We start from the raw sequence: 12,445 nt of genomic DNA on the forward strand, positions 1-12,445 counted from the left end.
AATTGTACTAATTCTTACTGGGTATTACATCAACTTAGAAGCTTCATCTGTGTTCTACTATGGTGCTTTTAGTGTCTCCGCATACCGCAGCACGCGACATAGCTTTGCAGACGATAAGTACAACCGTTTCAGAGAGAAGAGCGGCCAATGTGACGATCTGATTTAAGTCGATTCGATAACAAATGACGAAAACAGACGTATTTCTCAGGTTTTTACTACATTTGAACACTTTTCACATTCTCTCATGCAACTCGGCTGCAAGTCCTCCTTTCATGCAGAATATTAAGGTCCTAGCTCATGTCCAAGGCACCAAAGCCAGCTAAAAATTCAATATTCAATACCTAAAATTGAATTGTACTACTTCTTACTGGCAATTACATCAACTTAGAAGCTTCATCTGTGTTCTACTATGGTCCTTGTAGTGTGTCAGCATACCGCAGCAGGCGACATAGCTTTGCAGACGATAAGTACAACCGTTTCAGAGAGAAGAGCGGCCAATGTGACGATCTGGCTTTAAGTCGATTCGATAACAAATGACGAAAACGGACGGATGTCTCAGGTTTTTCCTGCATATGAACACTTTTCACATTCTCCCGTGCAACTCGGCTGCTAGTCCTCCTTTCATGCAGAATCTTAAGGTCCTAGCTCATGTCCAAGGCACAAAAGCCAGCTAAAAAGTCAATAATCGATACCTAAAACTTGAATTGTACTACTTCTTACTGGCTATTACATTAACTTAGAAGCTTCATCTGTGTTCTACTATGGTGCTTTTAGTGTCTCCGCATACCGCAGCACGCGACATAGCTTTATAGACGATAAGTACAACCGTTTCAGAGAGAAGAGCGGCCAATGTGACGATCTGGTTTTAAGTCGATTCGATAACAAATGACGAAAACGGACGGATTTCTCAGGTTTTTATTACATATGAACACTTCTCTCATTCTCCTTTGCAACTCGGCTGCTAGTCCTCCTTTCATGCAGAATCTTAAGCTTTTAGCTCATGTCCAGGGCACCAAAGCCAGCTAAAAGTCAATAATCGATACCCAAAACTTGAATTGGATTACTTCTTACTGGCTATTACATCAACATAGATGCTTCATCTGTTCCTACTATGGTGATTTTAGTGTCCCCGCATACCACAGCTCGCGACATAGCTTTGCAGACGATAAGTACAACCGTTTCAGAGAGAAGAGCGGCTAATGTGACGATATGGCTTTAAGTCGATTCGATACAAATGAGGAAAACGGACGGATTTCTCAGGTTTTTACTACATATGAACACTTTTCACATCCTCCCGTGCAACTTGGTTGCTAGTCCTCCTTTCATGCAGAATCTTAAGGTCCTAGCTCATGTCCACGGCACCAAAGCCAGCTAAAAAGTCAATAATCGATACCTAAAACTTGAATTCTACTACTTCTTACTGGCTATTACATCAACTTAGAAGCTTCATCTGTGTTCTACTACGGTGCTTTTAGTTTCTCCGCATACCGCAGCACGCGACATGGTTTTGCAGACGATAAGTACAACCGTTTCAGAGAGAAGAGCGGCCAATCTGACGATCTGGCTTTAAGTCGATTCGATAACAAATGACGAAAACGGACGGATTTCTCAGGTTTTTACTACATATGAACCCTTTTCACATTCTCCCGTGCAACTTGGCTGCTAGTCCTCCTTTCATGCAGAATCTTAAGGTCCTAGCTCATGTCCAAGGCACCAAAGCCAGCTAAAAAGTCAATAATCAATACCTAAAACTTGAATTGTACTACTTCTTACTGGCTAATACATCAACTTAGAAGCTTCATCTGTGTTCTACTACGGTGCTTTTAGTTTCTCCGCATACCGCAGCACGCGACATAGTTTTGCAGACGATAAGTACAACCGTTTCAGAGAGAAGAGCGGCCAATGTGACGATGTGGCTTTAAGTCGATTAGATAACAAATGACGAAAACGGACGGATGTGTCAGGTTTTTACTACATTTGAACACTTTTCACATTCTCCCGTGCAATTTGGCTGCTAGTCCTCCTTTCATGCAGAATCTTAAGGTCCTAGCTCATGTCCAAGGCACCAAAGCCAGCTAAAAAGTCAATAATCGATACCTAAAACTTGAATTGTACTACTTCTTACTGGATATTACATCAACTTAGAAGCTACATCTGTGTTCTACTGTGGTGCTTTTAGTTTCTCCGAATACCGCAGTACGCGACATAACTTTGCAGACGATAAGTACAACCGTTTCAGAGAGAAGAGCGGCCAATGTGACGATCTGGCTATACATCGATTCAATAACAAATGACGAAAACGGACGGATATCTCAGGTTTTTACTACATATGAACACTTTTCACATTCTCCCGTGCAACTCGGCTGCTAGTCCTCCTTTCATGCAGAATCTTAAGGTCCTAGCTCATGTCCAAGGCACCAAAGCCAGCTAAAAGGTCAATATTCAATACCTATAACATGAATTGTACTACCTCTTACTGGCTATTACATCAACTTAGAAGCTTCATCTGTGTTCTACTATGGTGCTTGTAGTGTCTCCGCATACCGCAGCACGCGACAGAGCTTTGCAGACGATAAGTACAACCGTTTCAGAGAGAAGAGCGGCCAATGTGTCGATATGGCTTTAAGTCGATGCGATAACAAATGACGAAAACGGACGGATTTCTCAGGTTTTTACTACATATGAACACTTTTCACATTCTCCCGTGCAACTAGGCTGCTAGTCCTCCTTTCATGCAGAATCTTAAGGTCCTAGCTCATGTCCAAGGCACCAAAGCCAGCTGAAAAGTCAATAATCAATACCTAAAACTTGAATTGTACTGCTTCTTACTGGCTATTACATCAACTTAGAAGCTTCATCTGTGTTCTACTACGGTGCTTTTAGTTTCTCCGAATGCCGCAGCACGCGACATAGTTTTGCAGACGATAAGTACAACCGTTTCAGAGAGAAGAGCGGCCAATGTGACGATCTGGCTTTAAGTCGATTCGATAACAAATGACGAAAACGGACGGATTTCTCAGGTTTTTATTACATATGAACACTTTTCACATTCTCCCGTGCAACTCGGCTGCTAGTCCTCCTTTCATGCAGAATCTTAAGCTCTTAGCTTATGTCCACGGCACCAAAGCCAGCTAAAAAGTCAATAATCGATACCCAAAACTTGAATTGGATTACTTCTTACTGGCTATTACATCAACTTAGATGCTTCATCTGTTCCTACTATGGTGATTTTAGTGTCTCCGCATACCACAGCTCGCGACATAGCTTTGCAGACGATAAGTACAACCGTTTCAGAGAGAAGAGCGGCTAATGTGACGATCTGGCTTTAAGTCGATTCGATAACAAATGAGGAAAATGGACGGATTTCTCAGGTTTTTACTACATATGACCACTTTTCAGATCCTCCCGTGCAACTCGGCTGCTAGTCCTCCTTTCATGCAGAATCTTAAGGTCCTAGCTCATGTCCACGGCACCAAAGCCAGCTAAAAAGTCAATAATCGATACCTAAAACTTGAATTCTACTACTTCTTACTGGCTATTACATTAACTTAGAAGCTTCATCTGTGTTCTACTACAGTGCTTTTAGTTTCTCCGCCTACCGCAGCACGCGACATGGTTTTGCAGACGATAAGTACAACCGTTTCAGAGAGAAGAGCGGCCAATGTGACGATCTGGCTTTAAGTCGATTCGATAACAAATGACGAAAACGGACGGATTTCTCAGGTTTTTACTACATATGAACACTTTTCACATTCTCCCGTGCAACTTGGCTGCTAGTCCTCCTTTCATGCAGAATCTTAAGGTCCTAGCTCATGTCCAAGGCACCAAAGCCAGCTAAAAAGTCAATAATCAATACCTAAAACTTGAATTGTACTACTTCTTACTGGCTAATACATCAACTTAGAAGCTTCATCTGTGTTCTACTACGGTGCTTTTAGTTTCTCCGCATACCGCAGCACGCGACATAGTTTTGCAGACGATAAGTACAACCGTTTCAGAGAGAAGAGCGGCCAATTTGACGATCTGGCTTTAAGTCGATTCGATAACAAATGACGAAAACGGACGAATTTCCCAGGTTTTTACTACATATGAACACTTTTCACATTCTCCCGTGCAACTCGGCTGCTAGTCCTCCTTTCATGCAGAATCTTAAGGTCCTAGCTCATGTCCAAGGCACCAAAGCCAGCTAAAAAGTCAATAATCAATACCTAAAACTTGAATTGTACTAATTCTTACTGGGTATTACATCAACTTAGAAGCTTCATCTGTGTTCTACTATGGTGCTTTTAGTGTCTCCGCATACCGCAGCACGCGACATAGCTTTGCAGACGATAAGTACAACCGTTTCAGAGAGAAGAGCGGCCAATTTGACGATCTGGCTTTTAGTCGATTCGATAACAAATGACGAAAACAGACGTATTTCTCAGGTTTTTACTACATTTGAACACTTTTCACATTCTCTCATGCAACTCGGCTGCAAGTCCTCCTTTCATGCAGAATATTAAGGTCCTAGCTCATGTCCAAGGCACCAAAGCCAGCTAAAAATTCAATATTCAATACCTAAAATTGAATTGTACTACTTCTTACTGGCAATTACATCAACTTAGAAGCTTCATCTGTGTTCTACTATGGTCCTTGTAGTGTGTCAGCATACCGCAGCAGGCGACATAGCTTTATAGACGATAAGTACAACCGTTTCAGAGAGAAGAGCGGCCAATGTGACGATCTGGTTTTAAGTCGATTCGATAACAAATGACGAAAACGGACGGATTTCTCAGGTTTTTATTACATATGAACACTTCTCTCATTCTCCTTTGCAACTCGGCTGCTAGTCCTCCTTTCATGCAGAATCTTAAGCTCTTAGCTCATGTCCAAGGCACCAAAGCCAGCTAAAAAGTCAATAATCGATACCCAAAACTTGAATTGGATTACTTCTTACTGGCTATTACATCAACATAGATGCTTCATCTGTTCCTACTATGGTGATTTTAGTGTCTCCGCATACCACAGCTCGCGACATAGCTTTGCAGACGATAAGTACAACCGTTTCAGAGAGAAGAGCGGCTAATGTGACGATATGGCTTTAAGTCGATTCGATACAAATGAGGAAAACGGACGGATTTCTCAGGTTTTTACTACATATGAACACTTTTCACATCCTCCCGTGCAACTTGGTTGCTAGTCCTCCTTTCATGCAGAATCTTAAGGTCCTAGCTCATGTCCACGGCACCAAAGCCAGCTAAAAAGTCAATAATCGATACCTAAAACTTGAATTCTACTACTTCTTACTGGCTATTACATCAACTTAGAAGCTTCATCTGTGTTCTACTACGGTGCTTTTAGTTTCTCCGCATACCGCAGCACGCGACATGGTTTTGCAGACGATAAGTACAACCGTTTCAGAGAGAAGAGCGGCCAGTGTGACGACTGGCTTTACATCGATTCGATAACAAATGACGAAAACGGATGGATTTCTCAGGTTTTTACTACATATGAACCCTTTTCACATTCTCCCGTGCAACTTGGCTGCTAGTCCTCCTTTCATGCAGAATCTTAAGGTCCTAGCTCATGTCCAAGGCACCAAAGCCAGCTAAAAAGTCAATAATCAATACCTAAAACTTGAATTGTACTACTTCTTACTGGCTAATACATCAACTTAGAAGCTTCATCTGTGTTCTACTACGGTGCTTTTAGTGTCTCCGCATACCGCAGCACGCGACATAGTTTTGCAGACGATAAGTACAACCGTTTCAGAGAGAAGAGCGGCCAATGTGACGATGTGGCTTTAAGTCGATTAGATAACAAATGAAGAAAACGGACGGATGTGTCAGGTTTTTACTACATTTGAACACTTTTCACATTCTCCCGTGCAACTCGGCTGCTAGTCCTCCTTTCATGCAGAATCTTAAGGTCCTAGCTCATGTCCAAGGCACCAAAGCCAGCTAAAAGGTCAATATTCAATACCTAAAACTTGAATTGTACTACTTCTTACTGGCTATTACATCAACTTAGAAGCTTGATCTGTGTTCTACTATGGTGCTTTCGGTGTCTCCGCATACCGCAGCACGCGACATATCTTTGCACACGATAAGTACAACCGTTTCAGAGAGAAGAGCGGCCAATTTGACGATCTGGCTTTAAGTCGATTCGATAACAAATGACGAAAACGGACGGATTTCTCAGGTTATTACTACATATGAACACTTTTCACATTCTCCCGTGCAACTCGGCTGCTAGTCCTCCTTTCATGCAGAAACTTAAGGTCCTAGCTCATGTCCAAGGCACCAAAGCCAGCTAAAAAGTCAATAATCGATTCCTAAAACTTGAATTGTACTACTTCTTACTGGATATTACATCAACTTAGAAGCTTCATCTGTGTTCTACTGTGGTGCTTTTAGTGTCTCCGAATACCGCAGTACGCGACATAGCTTTGCAGACGATAAGTACAACCGTTTCAGAGAGCAGAGCGGCCAATGTGACGATCTGGCTTTAAGTCGATTCGATAACAAATGACGAAAACGGACGGATTTCTCAGGTTTTTACTACATATGAACACTTTTCACATTCTCCCGTGCAACTCGGCTGCTAATCCTCCTTTCATGCAGAATCTTAAGGTAACAGCTCATGTCCAAGACACCAAAGCCAGCTAAAAAGTCAATAATCGATACCTAAAACTTGAATTGTACTACTTCTTACTGGATATTACATCAACTTAGAAGCTACATCTGTGTTCTACTGTGGTGCTTTTAGTTTCTCCGAATACCGCAGTACGCGACATAACTTTGCAGACGATAAGTACAACCGTTTCAGAGAGAAGAGCGGCCAATGTGACGATCTGGCTTTACATCGATTCAATAACAAATGACGAAAACGGACGGATATCTCAGGTTTTTACTACATATGAACACTTTTCACATTCTCCCGTGCAACTCGGCTGCTAGTCCTCCTTTCATGCAGAATCTTAAGGTCCTAGCTCATGTCCAAGGCACCAAAGCCAGCTAAAAGGTCAATATTCAATACCTATAACATGAATTGTACTACCTCTTACTGGCTATTACATCAACTTAGAAGCTTCATCTGTGTTCTACTATGGTGCTTGTAGTGTCTCCGCATACCGCAGCACGCGACAGAGCTTTGCAGACGATAAGTACAACCGTTTCAGAGAGAAGAGCGGCCAATGTGTCGATATGGCTTTAAGTCGATGCGATAACAAATGACGAAAACGGACGTATTTCTCAGGTTTTTACTACATATGAACACTTTCCACATTCTCCCGTGCAACTAGGCTGCTAGTCCTCCTTTCATGCAGAATCTTAAGGTCCTAGCTCATGTCCAAGGCACCAAAGCCAGCTGAAAAGTCAATAATCAATACCTAAAACTTGAATTGTACTGCTTCTTACTGGCTATTACATCAACTTAGAAGCTTCATCTGTGTTCTACTACGGTGCTTTTAGTTTCTCCGAATGCCGCAGCACGCGACATAGTTTTGCAGACGATAAGTACAACCGTTTCAGAGAGAAGAGCGGCCAATGTGACGATCTGGCTTTAAGTCGATTCGATAACAAATGACGAAAACGGACGGATTTCTCAGGTTTTTATTACATATGAACACTTTTCACATTCTCCCGTGCAACTCGGCTGCTAGTCCTCCTTTCATGCAGAATCTTAAGCTCTTAGCTTATGTCCACGGCACCAAAGCCATCTAAAAAGTCAATAATCGATACCCAAAACTTGAATTGGATTACTTCTTACTGGCTATTACATCAACTTAGATGCTTCATCTGTTCCTACTATGGTGATTTTAGTGTCTCCGCATACCACAGCTCGCGACATAGCTTTGCAGACGATAAGTACAACCGTTTCAGAGAGAAGAGCGGCTAATGTGACGATCTGGCTTTAAGTCGATTCGATAACAAATGAGGAAAATGGACGGATTTCTCAGGTTTTTACTACATATGACCACTTTTCAGATCCTCCCGTGCAACTCGGCTGCTAGTCCTCCTTTCATGCAGAATCTTAAGGTCCTAGCTCATGTCCACGGCACCAAAGCCAGCTAAAAAGTCAATAATCGATACCTAAAAATTGAATTCTACTACTTCTTACTGGCTATTACATCAACTTAGAAGCTTCATCTGTGTTCTACTACGGTGCTTTTAGTTTCTCCGCCTACCGCAGCACGCGACATGGTTTTGCAGACGATAAGTACAACCGTTTCAGAGAGAAGAGCGGCCAATGTGACGATCTGGCTTTAAGTCGATTCGATAACAAATGACGAAAACGGACGGATTTCTCAGGTTTTTACTACATATGAACACTTTTCACATTCTCCCGTGCAACTTGGCTGCTAGTCCTCCTTTCATGCAGAATCTTAAGGTCCTAGCTCATGTCCAAGGCACCAAAGCCAGCTAAAAAGTCAATAATCAATACCTAAAACTTGAATTGTACTACTTCTTACTGGCTAATACATCAACTTAGAAGCTTCATCTGTGTTCTACTACGGTGCTTTTAGTTTCTCCGCATACCGCAGCACGCGACATAGTTTTGCAGACGATAAGTACAACCGTTTCAGAGAGAAGAGCGGCCAATTTGACGATCTGGCTTTAAGTCGATTCGATAACAAATGACGAAAACGGACGAATTTCTCAGGTTTTTACTACATATGAACACTTTTCACATTCTCCCGTGCAACTCGGCTGCTAGTCCTCCTTTCATGCAGAATCTTAAGGTCCTAGCTCATGTCCAAGGCACCAAAGCCAGCTAAAAAGTCAATAATCAATACCTAAAACTTGAATTGTACTAATTCTTACTGGGTATTACATCAACTTAGAAGCTTCATCTGTGTTCTACTATGGTGCTTTTAGTGTCTCCGCATACCGCAGCACGCGACATAGCTTTGAAGACGATAAGTACAACCGTTTCAGAGAGAAGAGCGGCCAATTTGACGATCTGGCTTTAAGTCGATTCGATAACAAATGACGAAAACAGACGTATTTCTCAGGTTTTTACTACATTTGAACACTTTTCACATTCTCTCATGCAACTCGGCTGCAAGTCCTCCTTTCATGCAGAATATTAAGGTCCTAGCTCATGTCCAAGGCACCAAAGCCAGCTAAAAATTCAATATTCAATACCTAAAATTGAATTGTACTACTTCTTACTGGCAATTACATCAACTTAGAAGCTTCATCTGTGTTCTACTATGGTCCTTGTAGTGTGTCAGCATACCGCAGCAGGCGACATAGCTTTATAGACGATAAGTACAACCGTTTCAGAGAGAAGAGCGGCCAATGTGACGATCTGGTTTTAAGTCGATTCGATAACAAATGACGAAAACGGACGGATTTCTCAGGTTTTTATTACATATGAACACTTCTCTCATTCTCCTTTGCAACTCGGCTGCTAGTCCTCCTTTCATGCAGAATCTTAAGCTCTTAGCTCATGTCCAAGGCACCCAAGCCAGCTAAAAAGTCAATAATCGATACCCAAAACTTGAATTGGATTACTTCTTACTGGCTATTACATCAACATAGATGCTTCATCTGTTCCTACTATGGTGATTTTAGTGTCTCCGCATACCACAGCTCGCGACATAGCTTTGCAGACGATAAGTACAACCGTTTCAGAGAGAAGAGCGGCCAATCTGACGATCTGGCTTTAAGTCGATTCGATAACAAATGACGAAAACGGACGGATTTCTCAGGTTTTTACTACATATGAACCCTTTTCACATTCTCCCGTGCAACTTGGCTGCTAGTCCTCCTTTCATGCAGAATCTTAAGGTCCTAGCTCATGTCCAAGGCACCAAAGCCAGCTTAAAAGTCAATAATCAATACCTAAAACTTGAATTGTACTACTTCTTACTGGCTAATACATCAACTTAGAAGCTTCATCTGTGTTCTACTACGGTGCTTTTAGTGTCTCCGCATACCGCAGCACGCGACATAGTTTTGCAGACGATAAGTACAACCGTTTCAGAGAGAAGAGCGGCCAATGTGACGATGTGGCTTTAAGTCGATTAGATAACAAATGAAGAAAACGGACGGATGTGTCAGGTTTTTACTACATTTGAACACTTTTCACATTCTCCCGTGCAACTCGGCTGCTAGTCCTCCTTTCATGCAGAATCTTAAGGTCCTAGCTCATGTCCAAGGCACCAAAGCCAGCTAAAAGGTCAATATTCAATACCTAAAACTTGAATTGTACTACTTCTTACTGGCTATTACATCAACTTAGAAGCTTGATCTGTGTTCTACTATGGTGCTTTCAGTGTCTCCGCATACCGCAGCACGCGACATAGCTTTGCAGACGATAAGTACAACCGTTTCAGAGAGAAGAGCGGCCAATTTGACGATCTGGCTTTAAGTCGATTCGATAACAAATGACGAAAACGGACTGATTTCTCAGGTTTTTACTACATATGAACACTTTTCACATTCTCCCGTGCAACTCGGCTGCTAGTCCTCCTTTCATGCAGAAACTTAAGGTCCTAGCTCATGTCCAAGGCACCAAAGCCAGCTAAAAAGTCAATAATCGATTCCTAAAACTTGAATTGTACTACTTCTTACTGGATATTACATCAACTTAGAAGCTTCATCTGTGTTCTACTGTGGTGCTTTTAGTGTCTCCGAATACCGCAGTACGCGACATAGCTTTGCAGACGATAAGTACAACCGTTTCAGAGAGCAGAGCGGCCAATGTGACGATCTGGCTTTAAGTCGATTCGATAACAAATGACGAAAACGGACGGATTTCTCAGGTTTTTACTACATATGAACACTTTTCACATTCTCCCGTGCAACTCGGCTGCTAGTCCTCCTTTCATGCAGAATCTTAAGGTAACAGCTCATGTCCAAGACACCAAAGCCAGCTAAAAAGTCAATAATCGATACCTAAAACTTGAATTGTACTACTTCTTACTGGATATTACATCAACTTAGAAGCTACATCTGTGTTCTACTGTGGTGCTTTTAGTTCCTCCGAATACCGCAGTACGCGACATAACTTTGCAGACGATAAGTACAACCGTTTCAGAGAGAAGAGCGGCCAATGTGACGATCTGGCTTTACATCGATTCAATAACAAATGACGAAAACGGACGGATATCTCAGGTTTTTACTACATATGAACGCTTTTCACATTCTCCCGTGCAACTCGGCTGCTAGTCCTCCTTTCATGCAGAATCTTAAGGTCCTAGCTCATGTCCAAGGCACCAAAGCCAGCTAAAAGGTCAATATTCAATACCTATAACATGAATTGTACTACCTCTTACTGGCTATTACATCAACTTAGAAGCTTCATCTGTGTTCTACTATGGTGCTTGTAGTGTCTCCGCATACCGCAGCACGCGACATAGCTTTGCAGACGATAAGTACAACCGTTTCAGAGAGAAGAGCGGCCAATGTGTCGATATGGCTTTAAGTCGATGCGATAACAAATGACGAAAACGGACGGATTTCTCAGGTTTTTACTACATATGAACACTTTTCACATTCTCCCGTGCAACTAGGCTGCTAGTCCTCCTTTCATGCAGAATCTTAAGGTCCTAGCTCATGTCCAAGGCACCAAAGCCAGCTGAAAAGTCAATAATCAATACCTAAAACTTGAATTGTACTGCTTCTTACTGGCTATTACATCAACTTAGAAGCTTCATCTGTGTTCTACTACGGTGCTTTTAGTTTCTCCGAATGCCGCAGCACGCGACATAGTTTTGCAGACGATAAGTACAACCGTTTCAGAGAGAAGAGCGGCCAATGTGACGATCTGGCTTTAAGTCGATTCGATAACAAATGACGAAAACGGACGGATTTCTCTGGTTTTTATTACATATGAACACTTTTCACATTCTCCCGTGCAACTCGGCTGCTAGTCCTCCTTTCATGCAGAATCTTAAGCTCTTAGCTTATGTCCACGGCACCAAAGCCAGCTAAAAAGTCAATAATCGATACCCAAAACTTGAATTGGATTACTTCTTACTGGCTATTACATCAACTTAGATGCTTCATCTGTTCCTACTATGGTGATTTTAGTGTCTCCGCATACCACAGCTCGCGACATAGCTTTGCAGACGATAAGTACAACCGTTTCAGAGAGAAGAGCGGCTAATGTGACGATCTGGCTTTAAGTCGATTCGATAACAAATGAGGAAAATGGACGGATTTCTCAGGTTTTTACTACATATGACCACTTTTCAGATCCTCCCGTGCAACTCGGCTGCTAGTCCTCCTTTCATGCAGAATCTTAAGGTCCTAGCTCATGTCCACGGCACCAAAGCCAGCTAAAAAGTCAATAATCGATACCTAAAACTTGAATTCTACTACTTCTTACTGGCTATTACATCAACTTAGAAGCTTCATCTGTGTTCTACTACGGTGCTTTTAGTTTCTCCGCCTACCGCAGCACGCGACATGGTTTTGCAGACGATAAGTACAACCGTTTCAGAGAGAAG

The sequence above is a fragment of the Schistocerca gregaria genome, unplaced genomic scaffold (assembly GCF_023897955.1).
Source record: "Schistocerca gregaria isolate iqSchGreg1 unplaced genomic scaffold, iqSchGreg1.2 ptg000422l, whole genome shotgun sequence".
NCBI classification, from domain to species: domain Eukaryota; kingdom Metazoa; phylum Arthropoda; class Insecta; order Orthoptera; family Acrididae; genus Schistocerca; species Schistocerca gregaria.